The sequence below is a fragment of the Cryptomeria japonica genome, unplaced genomic scaffold, assembly GCF_030272615.1.
Source record: "Cryptomeria japonica unplaced genomic scaffold, Sugi_1.0 HiC_scaffold_196, whole genome shotgun sequence".
NCBI classification, from domain to species: Eukaryota; Viridiplantae; Streptophyta; class Pinopsida; order Cupressales; family Cupressaceae; genus Cryptomeria; species Cryptomeria japonica.
The window spans coordinates 53,178-67,500 of NW_026729018.1; the positions used below are offsets into that span (position 1 = coordinate 53,178).

Genomic DNA, 14,323 nt, shown 5'->3' on the forward strand with positions numbered 1-14,323 from the left:
GGTGCCCACCAGGGCGCGCAACCCAGCCAAGGTGTGCGCACCAAGGTGCACGCGAGGTGCGCACCCGGGGCAAACCGGGGTCCGACTTCGTGCACGCCGCACCTTGGAGCACACATCGGAGCGCTCCCAGGTTCGCACCAGCGTTGCGCACCTTTGATGCGCTGCCTTCACTAATTTCCAGAAAAGGCAAAAAAAAACGATATTTTAAAATTTCCGTTCTGAAAGATAGTGAAAAAAACGGAACGCGGGTGCCATCTTGAGCCCTTCCTGGTGCGCAGCCCAGGCAAGTTGTGCGCACCAAGGTGCCCACCCTGGCGGAGGTGCGCGCCCGGGGCAAACCGGGCTCCGACTTCGTGCACTGCATGGTGCCCACCAAGGCGCGCAACCCAGCCAAGGTGCCCACCGCAGCGAAGGTGCACGCGAGGTGCACACCCGGGGCAAACCGGGCTCCGACTTCGTGCACGCCGCACCTTGGAGCACACTTCAGAGCGCTCCTTGGTGCGCACCAGGGCGCGCAACCCAGCCGAGGTGCCCACCCCGGCGAAGGTGCACGCGAGGTGCGCACCCGGGGCAAACCGGGCTCCGACTTCGTGCACGCCATGGTGCCCACCGCGGCGAAGGTGCGCACCCGGGGCAAACCGGGCTCCGACTTCGTGCACGCCGCACCTTGGAGCACACTTCGGAGCGCTCCTTGGTGCGCACCATGGTGCCCACCAGGCCGCGCAACCCAGCCAAGGTGTGCGCACCAAGGTGCACGCGAGGTGCGCACCCGGGGCAAACCGGGGTCCGACTTCGTGCACGCCGCACCTTGGAGCACACATCGGGGCGCTCCCGGGTTCGCACCGGCGTTGCGCACCGTGGTGGGCACCTCGGAGCACACCAAGGTGGGCAGCGAGGTGCGCACCTTTGATGCGATGCCTTCACTAATTTCCATAAAAGGCAAAAAAAAAACGAGATTTTAAAATTTCCGTTTTGAAAGATAGTGAGAAAAAGGGAATGCTGGTGCCATCTTGAGCCCGCCCTGGTGCGCAGCCCAGCCAAGGTTTGCGCACCAAGGTGCCCACCCTGGCGAAGGTGCGCGCCCGGGCAATTAACCCAACTTCCAACTTCGCGCGCGCCAGGGTGGGAGCGCACCCAACAACCGGGCCTGGGAAGAGCCAATGCGAGAAACCCCACCAAACTCTCTGACAAAAAAAGAGGGGGCGCTCCAGTAACCCCGCTTCGGAGCGCACCCTGGGCAAACCCAGCCAAGGTGCCCACCCCGGCCAAGGTGCAGGCGAGGTGCGCACCCGGGGCAAACCGGGCTCCGACAACGTGCACGCCGCACCTTGGAGCACACTTCGTAGCGCTCCCGGGTGCGCACCTCAGAGCACACCAAGGTGGGCAGCGAGGTGCGCACCTTTGATGCGCTGCCTTCACTAATTTCCAGAAAAGGCAAAAAAAAAAGGAGATTTTAAAATTTCCGTTTTGAAAGATAGTGAAAAAAACGGAACGCGCGTGCCATCTTGAGCCCGCCCTGGTGCGCAGCCCAGGTAAGGTGCCACCCTGGCAAAGGTGCGCACCCGGGCAATTAACCCTACTTCCGACTTCGTGCGCGCCAGGGTGGCAACCGGGCCTCGGAAGAGCCAATGCGAGAAACCCCACCAAACGCTCCGACAAAAAAAGAGGCGGCGCTCCAATAACCCCGCTTCGGAGCGCAGCCGGGGCAAACCAAGCCAAGGTGCCCACCCCGACGAAGGTGCACGCGAGGTGCGCACCCGGGGCAAACCGGGCTCCGACAACGTGCACGCAGCACCTTGGAGCACACTTCGAAGCACTCCCGGGTGCCCACCGGCGTTGCGCACCGTGGTGGGCAGCGAGGTGCGCACCTTTGATGCGCTGCCTTCACTAATTTCCAGAAAAAGGCAAAAAAAAATGAGATTTTAAAATTTCCGTTTTGAAAGATAGTGAAAAAAAAGGAACGCGGGTGCCATCTTGAGCCCGCCCTGGTGCGCAGCCCAGGCAAGGCATGCGCACCAAGGTGCCCACCCGAGGTGCACACCCGGGGCAAACCGGGCTCCGACTTCGTGCAGGCCGCACCTTGGAGCACACTTCGGAGCGCTCCTTGGTGCGCACCATGGTGCCCACCAGGGCGCACCCGAGGCAAACCGGGCTCCGACTTCGTGCACGCCGCACCTTGGAGCACACATCGGAGCGCTCCCAGGTTCGCACCAGCGTTGCGCACCTTTGATGCGCTGCCTTCACTAATTTCCAGAAAAGGCAAAAAAAAACGATATTTTAAAATTTCCGTTCTGAAAGATAGTGAAAAAAACGGAACGCGGGTGCCATCTTGAGCCCTTCCTGATGCGCAGCCCAGGCAAGTTGTGCGCACCAAGGTGCCCACCCTGGCGGAGGTGCGCGCCCGGGGCAAACCGGGCTCCGACTTCGTGCACTGCATGGTGCCCACCAAGGCGCGCAACCCAGCCAAGGTGCCCACCGCAGCGAAGGTGCACGCGAGGTGCGCACCCGAGGTGCACACCCGGGGCAAACCGGGCTCCGACTTCGTGCACGCCGCACCTTGGAGCACACTTCAGAGCGCTCCTTGGTACGCACCAGGGCGCGCAACCCAGCCAAGGTGCTCACCCCGGCGAAGGTGCACGCGAGGTGCGCACCCGGGGCAAACCGGGCTCGGACTTCGTGCACGCCGCACCTTGGAGCACACATCGGAGCGCTCCCGGGTTCGCACCAGCATTGCGCACCTTTGATGCGCTGCCTTCACTAATTTCCAGAAAAGGCAAAAAAAAGAAAAAAATGAGATTTTAAAATTTCCGTTTTGAAAGATAGTGAAAAAAACGGAACGCGGGTGCCATCTTGAGCCCGCCCTGGTGTGCAGCCCAGGCAAGTTGTGCGCACCAAGGCACCCACCCTGGCCAAGGTGGGTCACGGGGTGGGTCCTAGGGTGGGTAACGGGGTGGGTACTAAGGTGCGTGCCAAGGTGGGTCATAGGGTGGGTGCCAAGGTGGGCACCAGGGTGGGTGTGCACCAACCCTAGCCAGGGTAGGTCACGGGGTGGTTGTCGGGGTGGGCGTCAAGGAGCCAAGGTGGGTGGCAAGTAGCCAAGTTGCGTGCCAAGGTGGGTGTCGGGGTGGGTGCCAAGGATCCAAGGTGGGTGCCAAGGAACCAAGGTGGGTGTCTGGGTGGGTGCCGAGGTGGGAGCCAGGGTGGGTCCCAAGGTGAGTGCAAAGGTGGGTGCCAGGGTCAAGGTGAGTGCCAATGTGGGTTCCAAGGTGCCAGGGTCAGGGTGAGTGCCAATGTGGGTTCAAAGGTGCTAAGTTGGGTGCGAGGTTGGGTGCGAGGGTGGGTGGGTGCCAAGGTGTGCTAGGTGGAAGCCCGGGTGGGTCGGCATCCCATGGGTGTCGAGTTGGGTGCCTGATGGGTGCTTCTTGTCAAGTTTTAGTCGTCGGGACTCATTTCGAGCCTTAGAGGTCGTTTCTTGTCCGGTTGCCCTGTCTTCGACCTGGGAACCCAATTTTGGTCCTCGGGTCCCATTTTTTTTTGTCTCGCATCCCACTTTTGGCCTGTGGCCTTTTCGGGGTCGATTCTCGTTTTGGGCATCAGAGCATGTTTCTTCTCCTAAAACCCAATATTTGTTTATTAAGTCTCGGAACACATTTTTGTTCTCGTGGACCCATCATGGGTCTTGGAACGCATTTGTGGTCCTTGGGTCCCATTTTGCATCCCGAAACTTGTGTTTTGGTGCTTGATCCCTATTTTGGGTGCCCACCTTGCACCAAGTGCGCACCCGGGGCAAACCGAGCGCCTTGGTGCACCGGGGCAAGATCGAGCGTGCACCCGAGGCGCCCCGAACATGCACCAAGGTGCACTCGGCCCACATGTGAGCGCAGGTCGTTGCGCCCGAGGTGGTGTGTGGGCACCGCGTTGCAGACGGGACACTGCACGCACACGACGCCCCCTCCAGGTGCACGCACGTAGGCCGGGCCGGGTGCACACCCGACGCCCTAGCAAGGTGCGCGCACCCGGGCAGGGCTCACACTTGGCGAACGGGGCGCACTTCGCGAGGGAGGGTGTGCACCTCGACGGGGGTGGGTGGCCGGGGTGGATTCGCACGTGGGTCGCGGTTTGCTAAGTACACACTGCGACAAGCTCATAACGGGTGCGATCATACCAGCGTTAGTGCACCGGATCCCATCAGAACTCCGCAGTTAAGCGCGCTTGGGCCGGAGTAGTACTGGGATGGGTGACCTCCCGGGAAGTCCCGGTGTTGCACCCTTTTTTAGTTTTTCGCCGGGCGTCGCAATGCTATTTGAATAAACCTTTTGCCCGTTTGCGTTCTCGTCGGGGCCGGGCCGGGCCGGGGTGCGCTGCCCGCACTACCGCGCGCGCGGGGGGCGACACCGAGCGCGCACCCGAGGCGCCCCGAGCACACAGGCCACGGTGCAACCCGGGCGTTGTGCGCGCACCCCGGTGCGCCCGAGGTGCTGCGCGCGCACCCAGGTGAAATCGGTGTGCACCTCGGCCAGTGCGCGCTCGGTCGAGTCGCGCACGTTGGCCAAGGTGCACGGTGATGTTTCTTACTCTAAGGTTCCGCACCAGACGCCCGGGACAGGTGAGCGAAGCTGGGCGGGGCCGGGTGCGCGGCCGGGGCAGGTGCACGCAGCTGGAGAGAGCTTTGGAGCACACTTCGGAGCGCACCAATGATGCGCTCCATTCAAAAGTTTCCTGAAAAGGCAAAAAAAGTTGAGATTATAGAATTTCCCACTTGAGAGATTGTAAAAAAAAAAAATTTAAAATGAAGGAAACGCGGGTGCCAAGGTGTGCGCAGCCCAGCCAAGGTGTGCGCACCAAGGCGCCCACCCTGGCGAAGGTGCACGCAAGGTGCGCACCCGAGGCAAACCGGACAATTAACCCAACTTTCGACTTCGCGCGCACCTTGGAGCGCACTTCGGAGCGCTCCTTGGTGCGCACCAATCTTGGGCACCTCGGAGTGCACCATGGCGCCCACCAAGGTGCGCACCCGGGGCAAACCGAGCTCCGACTTCGTGCGCACCTTGGAGCGCACGAAAGGTGCGCACCATGGCGCCCACCAAGGTGCGCAGCCCAGCCAAGGCGTGCGCATCAAGGTGCGCACCCTGGCGAAGGTGCGCACCCGGGGCAAACCGAGCTCCGACTTCGTGCGCACCTTGGAGCGCACAAAAGGTGCGCAACCCAGCCAAGGTGTGCGCACCCCGGTCAAACCGAGCTCCGAATCGTGCGCACCAGAGGTGCACGCCATCGTGCGCACCTTGGAGCACACTTCGGAGCCCTCCTTGGTGCGCGCCGATGTTGCGCACCTCGGAGCGCACCCGGGGAAAACAATGCAATTAACCCGACTTTCGACTTCGTGGGCACCTCGGAGCGCTCTCGGGTTCGCACCTCGGAGCACACCGAGGTGCGCACCTTTGATGCGCTGCCTTCACCAATTTCCAGAAAAGGCAAGAAAACATTGAGAAGGTGTGCGCACCGAGGTGCCCACCCTGGCGAAGGTGCACGCGAGGTGCGCACCCGGGGCAAACCGGGCTCCGACTTCGTGCACGCCGCACCTTGGAGCACACTTCGGAGCGCTCCTTGGTGCGCACCAGGGCGCGCAACCCAGCCGAGGTGCCCACCCCGGCGAAGGTGCACGCGAGGTGCGCACCCGGGGCAAACCGGGCTCCGACTTCGTGCACGCCATGGTGCCCACCGCGGCGAAGGTGCACGCGAGGTGCGCACCCGGGGCAAACCGGGCTCCGACTTCGTGCACGCCGCACCTTGGAGCACACTTCGGAGCGCTCCTTGGTGCGCACCATGGTGCCCACCAGGGCGCGCAACCCCGCCGAAGGTGCACGCGAGGTGCGCACCCGGGGCAAACCGGGCTCCGACTTCGTGCACGCCGCACCTTGGAGCACACTTCGGAGCGCTCCTTGGTGCGCACCATGGTGCCCACCAGGGCGCGCAACCCCGCCGAAGGTGCACGCGAGGTGCGCACCCGGGGCAAACCGGGCTCCGACTTCGTGCACGCCGCACCTTGGAGCACACTTCGGAGCGCTCCTTGGTGCGCACCAGGGCGCGCAACCCAGCCGAGGTGCCCACCCCGGCGAAGGTGCACGCGAGGTGCGTACCCGGGGCAAACCGGGCTCCGACTTCGTGCACGCCGCACCTTGGAGCACACTTCGGAGCGCTCCTTGGTGCGCACCATGGTGCCCACCAGGCCGCGCAACCCAGCCAAGGTGTGCGCACCAAGGTGCACGCGAGGTGCGCACCCGGGGCAAACCGGGGTCCGACTTCGTGCACGCCGCACCTTGGAGCACACATCGGGGCGCTCCCGGGTTCGCACCGGCGTTGCGCACCGTGGTGGGCACCTCGGAGCACACCAAGGTGGGCAGCGAGGTGCGCACCTTTGATGCGATGCCTTCACTAATTTCCATAAAAGGCAAAAAAAAAACGAGATTTTAAAATTTCCGTTTTGAAAGATAGTGAGAAAAAGGGAATGCTGGTGCCATCTTGAGCCCGCCCTGGTGCGCAGCCCAGCCAAGGTGTGCGCACCAAGGTGCCCACCCTGGCGAAGGTGCGCGCCCGGGCAATTAACCCAACTTCCAACTTCGCGCGCGCCAGGGTGGGAGCGCACCCAACAACCGGGCCTGGGAAGAGCCAATGCGAGAAACCCCACCAAACGCTCTGACAAAAAAAGAGGGGGCGCTCCAGTAACCCCGCTTCGGAGCGCACCCTGGGCAAACCCAGCCAAGGTGCCCACCCCGGCCAAGGTGCAGGCGAGGTGCGCACCCGGGGCAAACCGGGCTCCGACAACGTGCACGCCGCACCTTGGAGCACACTTCGTAGCGCTCCCGGGTGCGCACCTCAGAGCACACCAAGGTGGGCAGCGAGGTGCGCACCTTTGATGCGCTGCCTTCACTAATTTCCAGAAAAGGCAAAAAAAAAAGGAGATTTTAAAATTTCCGTTTTGAAAGATAGTGAAAAAAACGGAACGCGCGTGCCATCTTGAGCCCGCCCTGGTGCGCAGCCCAGGTAAGGTGCCCACCCTGGCAAAGGTGCGCACCCGGGCAATTAACCCTACTTCCGACTTCGTGCGCGCCAGGGTGGCAACCGGGCCTCGGAAGAGCCAATGCGAGAAACCCCACCAAACGCTCCGACAAAAAAAGAGGCGGCGCTCCAATAACCCCGCTTCGGAGCGCAGCCGGGGCAAACCCAGCCAAGGTGCCCACCCCGACGAAGGTGCACGCGAGGTGCGCACCCGGGGCAAACCGGGCTCCGACAACGTGCACGCAGCACCTTGGAGCACACTTCGAAGCACTCCCGGGTGCCCACCGGCGTTGCGCACCGTGGTGGGCAGCGAGGTGCGCACCTTTGATGCGCTGCCTTCACTAATTTCCAGAAAAAGGCAAAAAAAAATGAGATTTTAAAATTTCCGTTTTGAAAGATAGTGAAAAAAAAGGAACGCGGGTGCCATCTTGAGCCCGCCCTGGTGCGCAGCCCAGGCAAGGCATGCGCACCAAGGTGCCCACCCGAGGTGCACACCCGGGGCAAACCGGGCTCCGACTTCGTGCAGGCCGCACCTTGGAGCACACTTCGGAGCGCTCCTTGGTGCGCACCATGGTGCCCACCAGGGCGCGCAACCCAGCCAAGGTCTGCACACCAAGGTGCCCACCCCGGCGAAGGTGCACGCGAGGTGCGCACCCGGGGCAAACCGGGCTCCGACTTCGTGCACGCCATGGTGCCCACCGCGGCGAAGGTGCACGCGAGGTGCGCACCCGGGGCAAACCGGGCTCCGACTTCGTGCACGCCGCACCTTGGAGCACACTTCGGAGCGCTCCTTGGTGCGCACCATGGTGCCCACCAGGGCGCGCAACCCAGCCAAGGTGTGCGCACCAAGGTGCACGCGAGGTGCGCACCCGGGGCAAACCGGGGTCCGACTTCGTGCACGCCGCACCTTGGAGCACACATCGGAGCGCTCCCAGGTTCGCACCAGCGTTGCGCACCTTTGATGCGCTGCCTTCACTAATTTCCAGAAAAGGCAAAAAAAAACGATATTTTAAAATTTCCGTTCTGAAAGATAGTGAAAAAAACGGAACGCGGGTGCCATCTTGAGCCCTTCCTGGTGCGCAGCCCAGGCAAGTTGTGCGCACCAAGGTGCCCACCCTGGCGGAGGTGCGCGCCCGGGGCAAACCGGGCTCCGACTTCGTGCACTGCATGGTGCCCACCAAGGCGCGCAACCCAGCCAAGGTGCCCACCGCAGCGAAGGTGCACGCGAGGTGCACACCCGGGGCAAACCGGGCTCCGACTTCGTGCACGCCGCACCTTGGAGCACACTTCAGAGCGCTCCTTGGTGCGCACCAGGGCGCGCAACCCAGCCGAGGTGCCCACCCCGGCGAAGGTGCACGCGAGGTGCGCACCCGGGGCAAACCGGGCTCCGACTTCGTGCACGCCATGGTGCCCACCGCGGCGAAGGTGCGCACCCGGGGCAAACCGGGCTCCGACTTCGTGCACGCCGCACCTTGGAGCACACTTCGGAGCGCTCCTTGGTGCGCACCATGGTGCCCACCAGGCCGCGCAACCCAGCCAAGGTGTGCGCACCAAGGTGCACGCGAGGTGCGCACCCGGGGCAAACCGGGGTCCGACTTCGTGCACGCCGCACCTTGGAGCACACATCGGGGCGCTCCCGGGTTCGCACCGGCGTTGCGCACCGTGGTGGGCACCTCGGAGCACACCAAGGTGGGCAGCGAGGTGCGCACCTTTGATGCGATGCCTTCACTAATTTCCATAAAAGGCAAAAAAAAAACGAGATTTTAAAATTTCCGTTTTGAAAGATAGTGAGAAAAAGGGAATGCTGGTGCCATCTTGAGCCCGCCCTGGTGCGCAGCCCAGCCAAGGTTTGCGCACCAAGGTGCCCACCCTGGCGAAGGTGCGCGCCCGGGCAATTAACCCAACTTCCAACTTCGCGCGCGCCAGGGTGGGAGCGCACCCAACAACCGGGCCTGGGAAGAGCCAATGCGAGAAACCCCACCAAACTCTCTGACAAAAAAAGAGGGGGCGCTCCAGTAACCCCGCTTCGGAGCGCACCCTGGGCAAACCCAGCCAAGGTGCCCACCCCGGCCAAGGTGCAGGCGAGGTGCGCACCCGGGGCAAACCGGGCTCCGACAACGTGCACGCCGCACCTTGGAGCACACTTCGTAGCGCTCCCGGGTGCGCACCTCAGAGCACACCAAGGTGGGCAGCGAGGTGCGCACCTTTGATGCGCTGCCTTCACTAATTTCCAGAAAAGGCAAAAAAAAAAGGAGATTTTAAAATTTCCGTTTTGAAAGATAGTGAAAAAAACGGAACGCGCGTGCCATCTTGAGCCCGCCCTGGTGCGCAGCCCAGGTAAGGTGCCACCCTGGCAAAGGTGCGCACCCGGGCAATTAACCCTACTTCCGACTTCGTGCGCGCCAGGGTGGCAACCGGGCCTCGGAAGAGCCAATGCGAGAAACCCCACCAAACGCTCCGACAAAAAAAGAGGCGGCGCTCCAATAACCCCGCTTCGGAGCGCAGCCGGGGCAAACCAAGCCAAGGTGCCCACCCCGACGAAGGTGCACGCGAGGTGCGCACCCGGGGCAAACCGGGCTCCGACAACGTGCACGCAGCACCTTGGAGCACACTTCGAAGCACTCCCGGGTGCCCACCGGCGTTGCGCACCGTGGTGGGCAGCGAGGTGCGCACCTTTGATGCGCTGCCTTCACTAATTTCCAGAAAAAGGCAAAAAAAAATGAGATTTTAAAATTTCCGTTTTGAAAGATAGTGAAAAAAAAGGAACGCGGGTGCCATCTTGAGCCCGCCCTGGTGCGCAGCCCAGGCAAGGCATGCGCACCAAGGTGCCCACCCGAGGTGCACACCCGGGGCAAACCGGGCTCCGACTTCGTGCAGGCCGCACCTTGGAGCACACTTCGGAGCGCTCCTTGGTGCGCACCATGGTGCCCACCAGGGCGCACCCGAGGCAAACCGGGCTCCGACTTCGTGCACGCCGCACCTTGGAGCACACATCGGAGCGCTCCCAGGTTCGCACCAGCGTTGCGCACCTTTGATGCGCTGCCTTCACTAATTTCCAGAAAAGGCAAAAAAAAACGATATTTTAAAATTTCCGTTCTGAAAGATAGTGAAAAAAACGGAACGCGGGTGCCATCTTGAGCCCTTCCTGATGCGCAGCCCAGGCAAGTTGTGCGCACCAAGGTGCCCACCCTGGCGGAGGTGCGCGCCCGGGGCAAACCGGGCTCCGACTTCGTGCACTGCATGGTGCCCACCAAGGCGCGCAACCCAGCCAAGGTGCCCACCGCAGCGAAGGTGCACGCGAGGTGCGCACCCGAGGTGCACACCCGGGGCAAACCGGGCTCCGACTTCGTGCACGCCGCACCTTGGAGCACACTTCAGAGCGCTCCTTGGTACGCACCAGGGCGCGCAACCCAGCCAAGGTGCTCACCCCGGCGAAGGTGCACGCGAGGTGCGCACCCGGGGCAAACCGGGCTCGGACTTCGTGCACGCCGCACCTTGGAGCACACATCGGAGCGCTCCCGGGTTCGCACCAGCATTGCGCACCTTTGATGCGCTGCCTTCACTAATTTCCAGAAAAGGCAAAAAAAAGAAAAAAATGAGATTTTAAAATTTCCGTTTTGAAAGATAGTGAAAAAAACGGAACGCGGGTGCCATCTTGAGCCCGCCCTGGTGTGCAGCCCAGGCAAGTTGTGCGCACCAAGGCACCCACCCTGGCCAAGGTGGGTCACGGGGTGGGTCCTAGGGTGGGTAACGGGGTGGGTACTAAGGTGCGTGCCAAGGTGGGTCATAGGGTGGGTGCCAAGGTGGGCACCAGGGTGGGTGTGCACCAACCCTAGCCAGGGTAGGTCACGGGGTGGTTGTCGGGGTGGGCGTCAAGGAGCCAAGGTGGGTGGCAAGTAGCCAAGTTGCGTGCCAAGGTGGGTGTCGGGGTGGGTGCCAAGGATCCAAGGTGGGTGCCAAGGAACCAAGGTGGGTGTCTGGGTGGGTGCCGAGGTGGGAGCCAGGGTGGGTCCCAAGGTGAGTGCAAAGGTGGGTGCCAGGGTCAAGGTGAGTGCCAATGTGGGTTCCAAGGTGCCAGGGTCAGGGTGAGTGCCAATGTGGGTTCAAAGGTGCTAAGTTGGGTGCGAGGTTGGGTGCGAGGGTGGGTGGGTGCCAAGGTGTGCTAGGTGGAAGCCCGGGTGGGTCGGCATCCCATGGGTGTCGAGTTGGGTGCCTGATGGGTGCTTCTTGTCAAGTTTTAGTCGTCGGGACTCATTTCGAGCCTTAGAGGTCGTTTCTTGTCCGGTTGCCCTGTCTTCGACCTGGGAACCCAATTTTGGTCCTCGGGTCCCATTTTTTTTTGTCTCGCATCCCACTTTTGGCCTGTGGCCTTTTCGGGGTCGATTCTCGTTTTGGGCATCAGAGCATGTTTCTTCTCCTAAAACCCAATATTTGTTTATTAAGTCTCGGAACACATTTTTGTTCTCGTGGACCCATCATGGGTCTTGGAACGCATTTGTGGTCCTTGGGTCCCATTTTGCATCCCGAAACTTGTGTTTTGGTGCTTGATCCCTATTTTGGGTGCCCACCTTGCACCAAGTGCGCACCCGGGGCAAACCGAGCGCCTTGGTGCACCGGGGCAAGATCGAGCGTGCACCCGAGGCGCCCCGAACATGCACCAAGGTGCACTCGGCCCACATGTGAGCGCAGGTCGTTGCGCCCGAGGTGGTGTGTGGGCACCGCGTTGCAGACGGGACACTGCACGCACACGACGCCCCCTCCAGGTGCACGCACGTAGGCCGGGCCGGGTGCACACCCGACGCCCTAGCAAGGTGCGCGCACCCGGGCAGGGCTCACACTTGGCGAACGGGGCGCACTTCGCGAGGGAGGGTGTGCACCTCGACGGGGGTGGGTGGCCGGGGTGGATTCGCACGTGGGTCGCGGTTTGCTAAGTACACACTGCGACAAGCTCATAACGGGTGCGATCATACCAGCGTTAGTGCACCGGATCCCATCAGAACTCCGCAGTTAAGCGCGCTTGGGCCGGAGTAGTACTGGGATGGGTGACCTCCCGGGAAGTCCCGGTGTTGCACCCTTTTTTAGTTTTTCGCCGGGCGTCGCAATGCTATTTGAATAAACCTTTTGCCCGTTTGCGTTCTCGTCGGGGCCGGGCCGGGCCGGGGTGCGCTGCCCGCACTACCGCGCGCGCGGGGGCGACACCGAGCGCGCACCCGAGGCGCCCCGAGCACACAGGCCACGGTGCAACCCGGGCGTTGTGCGCGCACCCCGGTGCGCCCGAGGTGCTGCGCGCGCACCCAGGTGAAATCGGTGTGCACCTCGGCCAGTGCGCGCTCGGTCGAGTCGCGCACGTTGGCCAAGGTGCACGGTGATGTTTCTTACTCTAAGGTTCCGCACCAGACGCCCGGGACAGGTGAGCGAAGCTGGGCGGGGCCGGGTGCGCGGCCGGGGCAGGTGCACGCAGCTGGAGAGAGCTTTGGAGCACACTTCGGAGCGCACCAATGATGCGCTCCATTCAAAAGTTTCCTGAAAAGGCAAAAAAAGTTGAGATTATAGAATTTCCCACTTGAGAGATTGTAAAAAAAAAAAATTTAAAATGAAGGAAACGCGGGTGCCAAGGTGTGCGCAGCCCAGCCAAGGTGTGCGCACCAAGGCGCCCACCCTGGCGAAGGTGCACGCAAGGTGCGCACCCGAGGCAAACCGGACAATTAACCCAACTTTCGACTTCGCGCGCACCTTGGAGCGCACTTCGGAGCGCTCCTTGGTGCGCACCAATCTTGGGCACCTCGGAGTGCACCATGGCGCCCACCAAGGTGCGCACCCGGGGCAAACCGAGCTCCGACTTCGTGCGCACCTTGGAGCGCACGAAAGGTGCGCACCATGGCGCCCACCAAGGTGCGCAGCCCAGCCAAGGCGTGCGCATCAAGGTGCGCACCCTGGCGAAGGTGCGCACCCGGGGCAAACCGAGCTCCGACTTCGTGCGCACCTTGGAGCGCACAAAAGGTGCGCAACCCAGCCAAGGTGTGCGCACCCCGGTCAAACCGAGCTCCGAATCGTGCGCACCAGAGGTGCACGCCATCGTGCGCACCTTGGAGCACACTTCGGAGCCCTCCTTGGTGCGCGCCGATGTTGCGCACCTCGGAGCGCACCCGGGGAAAACAATGCAATTAACCCGACTTTCGACTTCGTGGGCACCTCGGAGCGCTCTCGGGTTCGCACCTCGGAGCACACCGAGGTGCGCACCTTTGATGCGCTGCCTTCACCAATTTCCAGAAAAGGCAAGAAAACATTGAGAAGGTGTGCGCACCGAGGTGCCCACCCTGGCGAAGGTGCACGCGAGGTGCGCACCCGGGGCAAACCGGGCTCCGACTTCGTGCACGCCGCACCTTGGAGCACACTTCGGAGCGCTCCTTGGTGCGCACCAGGGCGCGCAACCCAGCCGAGGTGCCCACCCCGGCGAAGGTGCACGCGAGGTGCGCACCCGGGGCAAACCGGGCTCCGACTTCGTGCACGCCATGGTGCCCACCGCGGCGAAGGTGCACGCGAGGTGCGCACCCGGGGCAAACCGGGCTCCGACTTCGTGCACGCCGCACCTTGGAGCACACTTCGGAGCGCTCCTTGGTGCGCACCATGGTGCCCACCAGGGCGCGCAACCCCGCCGAAGGTGCACGCGAGGTGCGCACCCGGGGCAAACCGGGCTCCGACTTCGTGCACGCCGCACCTTGGAGCACACTTCGGAGCGCTCCTTGGTGCGCACCATGGTGCCCACCAGGGCGCGCAACCCCGCCGAAGGTGCACGCGAGGTGCGCACCCGGGGCAAACCGGGCTCCGACTTCGTGCACGCCATGGTGCGCACCGCGGCGAAGGTGCGCACCCGGGGCAAACCGGGCTCCGACTTCGTGCACGCCGCACCTTGGAGCACACTTCGGAGCGCTCCTTGGTGCGCACCAGGGCGCGCAACCCAGCCGAGGTGCCCACCCCGGCGAAGGTGCACGCGAGGTGCGTACCCGGGGCAAACCGGGCTCCGACTTCGTGCACGCCGCACCTTGGAGCACACTTCGGAGCGCTCCTTGGTGCGCACCATGGTGCCCACCAGGCCGCGCAACCCAGCCAAGGTGTGCGCACCAAGGTGCACGCGAGGTGCGCACCCGGGGCAAACCGGGGTCCGACTTCGTGCACGCCGCACCTTGGAGCACACATCGGGGCGCTCCCGGGTTCGCACCGGCGTTGCGCACCGTGGTCGGCACCTCGGAGCACACCAAGGTGGGCA

At 63.0% G+C, this 14,323-nt stretch overlaps 2 non-coding genes across 2 annotated transcripts; both read left to right on the forward strand.

Annotated features, from left to right (window-relative positions):
• Positions 1 to 4,151: 4,151 nt before the first annotated feature.
• Positions 4,152 to 4,270, forward strand: LOC131868131 (5S ribosomal RNA). The gene has a single exon (XR_009366623.1). It is a non-coding gene; the product is annotated as a 5S ribosomal RNA (ribosomal RNA).
• Positions 4,271 to 12,012: 7,742 nt separating this feature from the next.
• On the forward strand, positions 12,013 to 12,131 carry LOC131868132 (5S ribosomal RNA). The gene has a single exon (XR_009366624.1). It is a non-coding gene; the product is annotated as a 5S ribosomal RNA (ribosomal RNA).
• Positions 12,132 to 14,323: the final 2,192 nt, after the last annotated feature.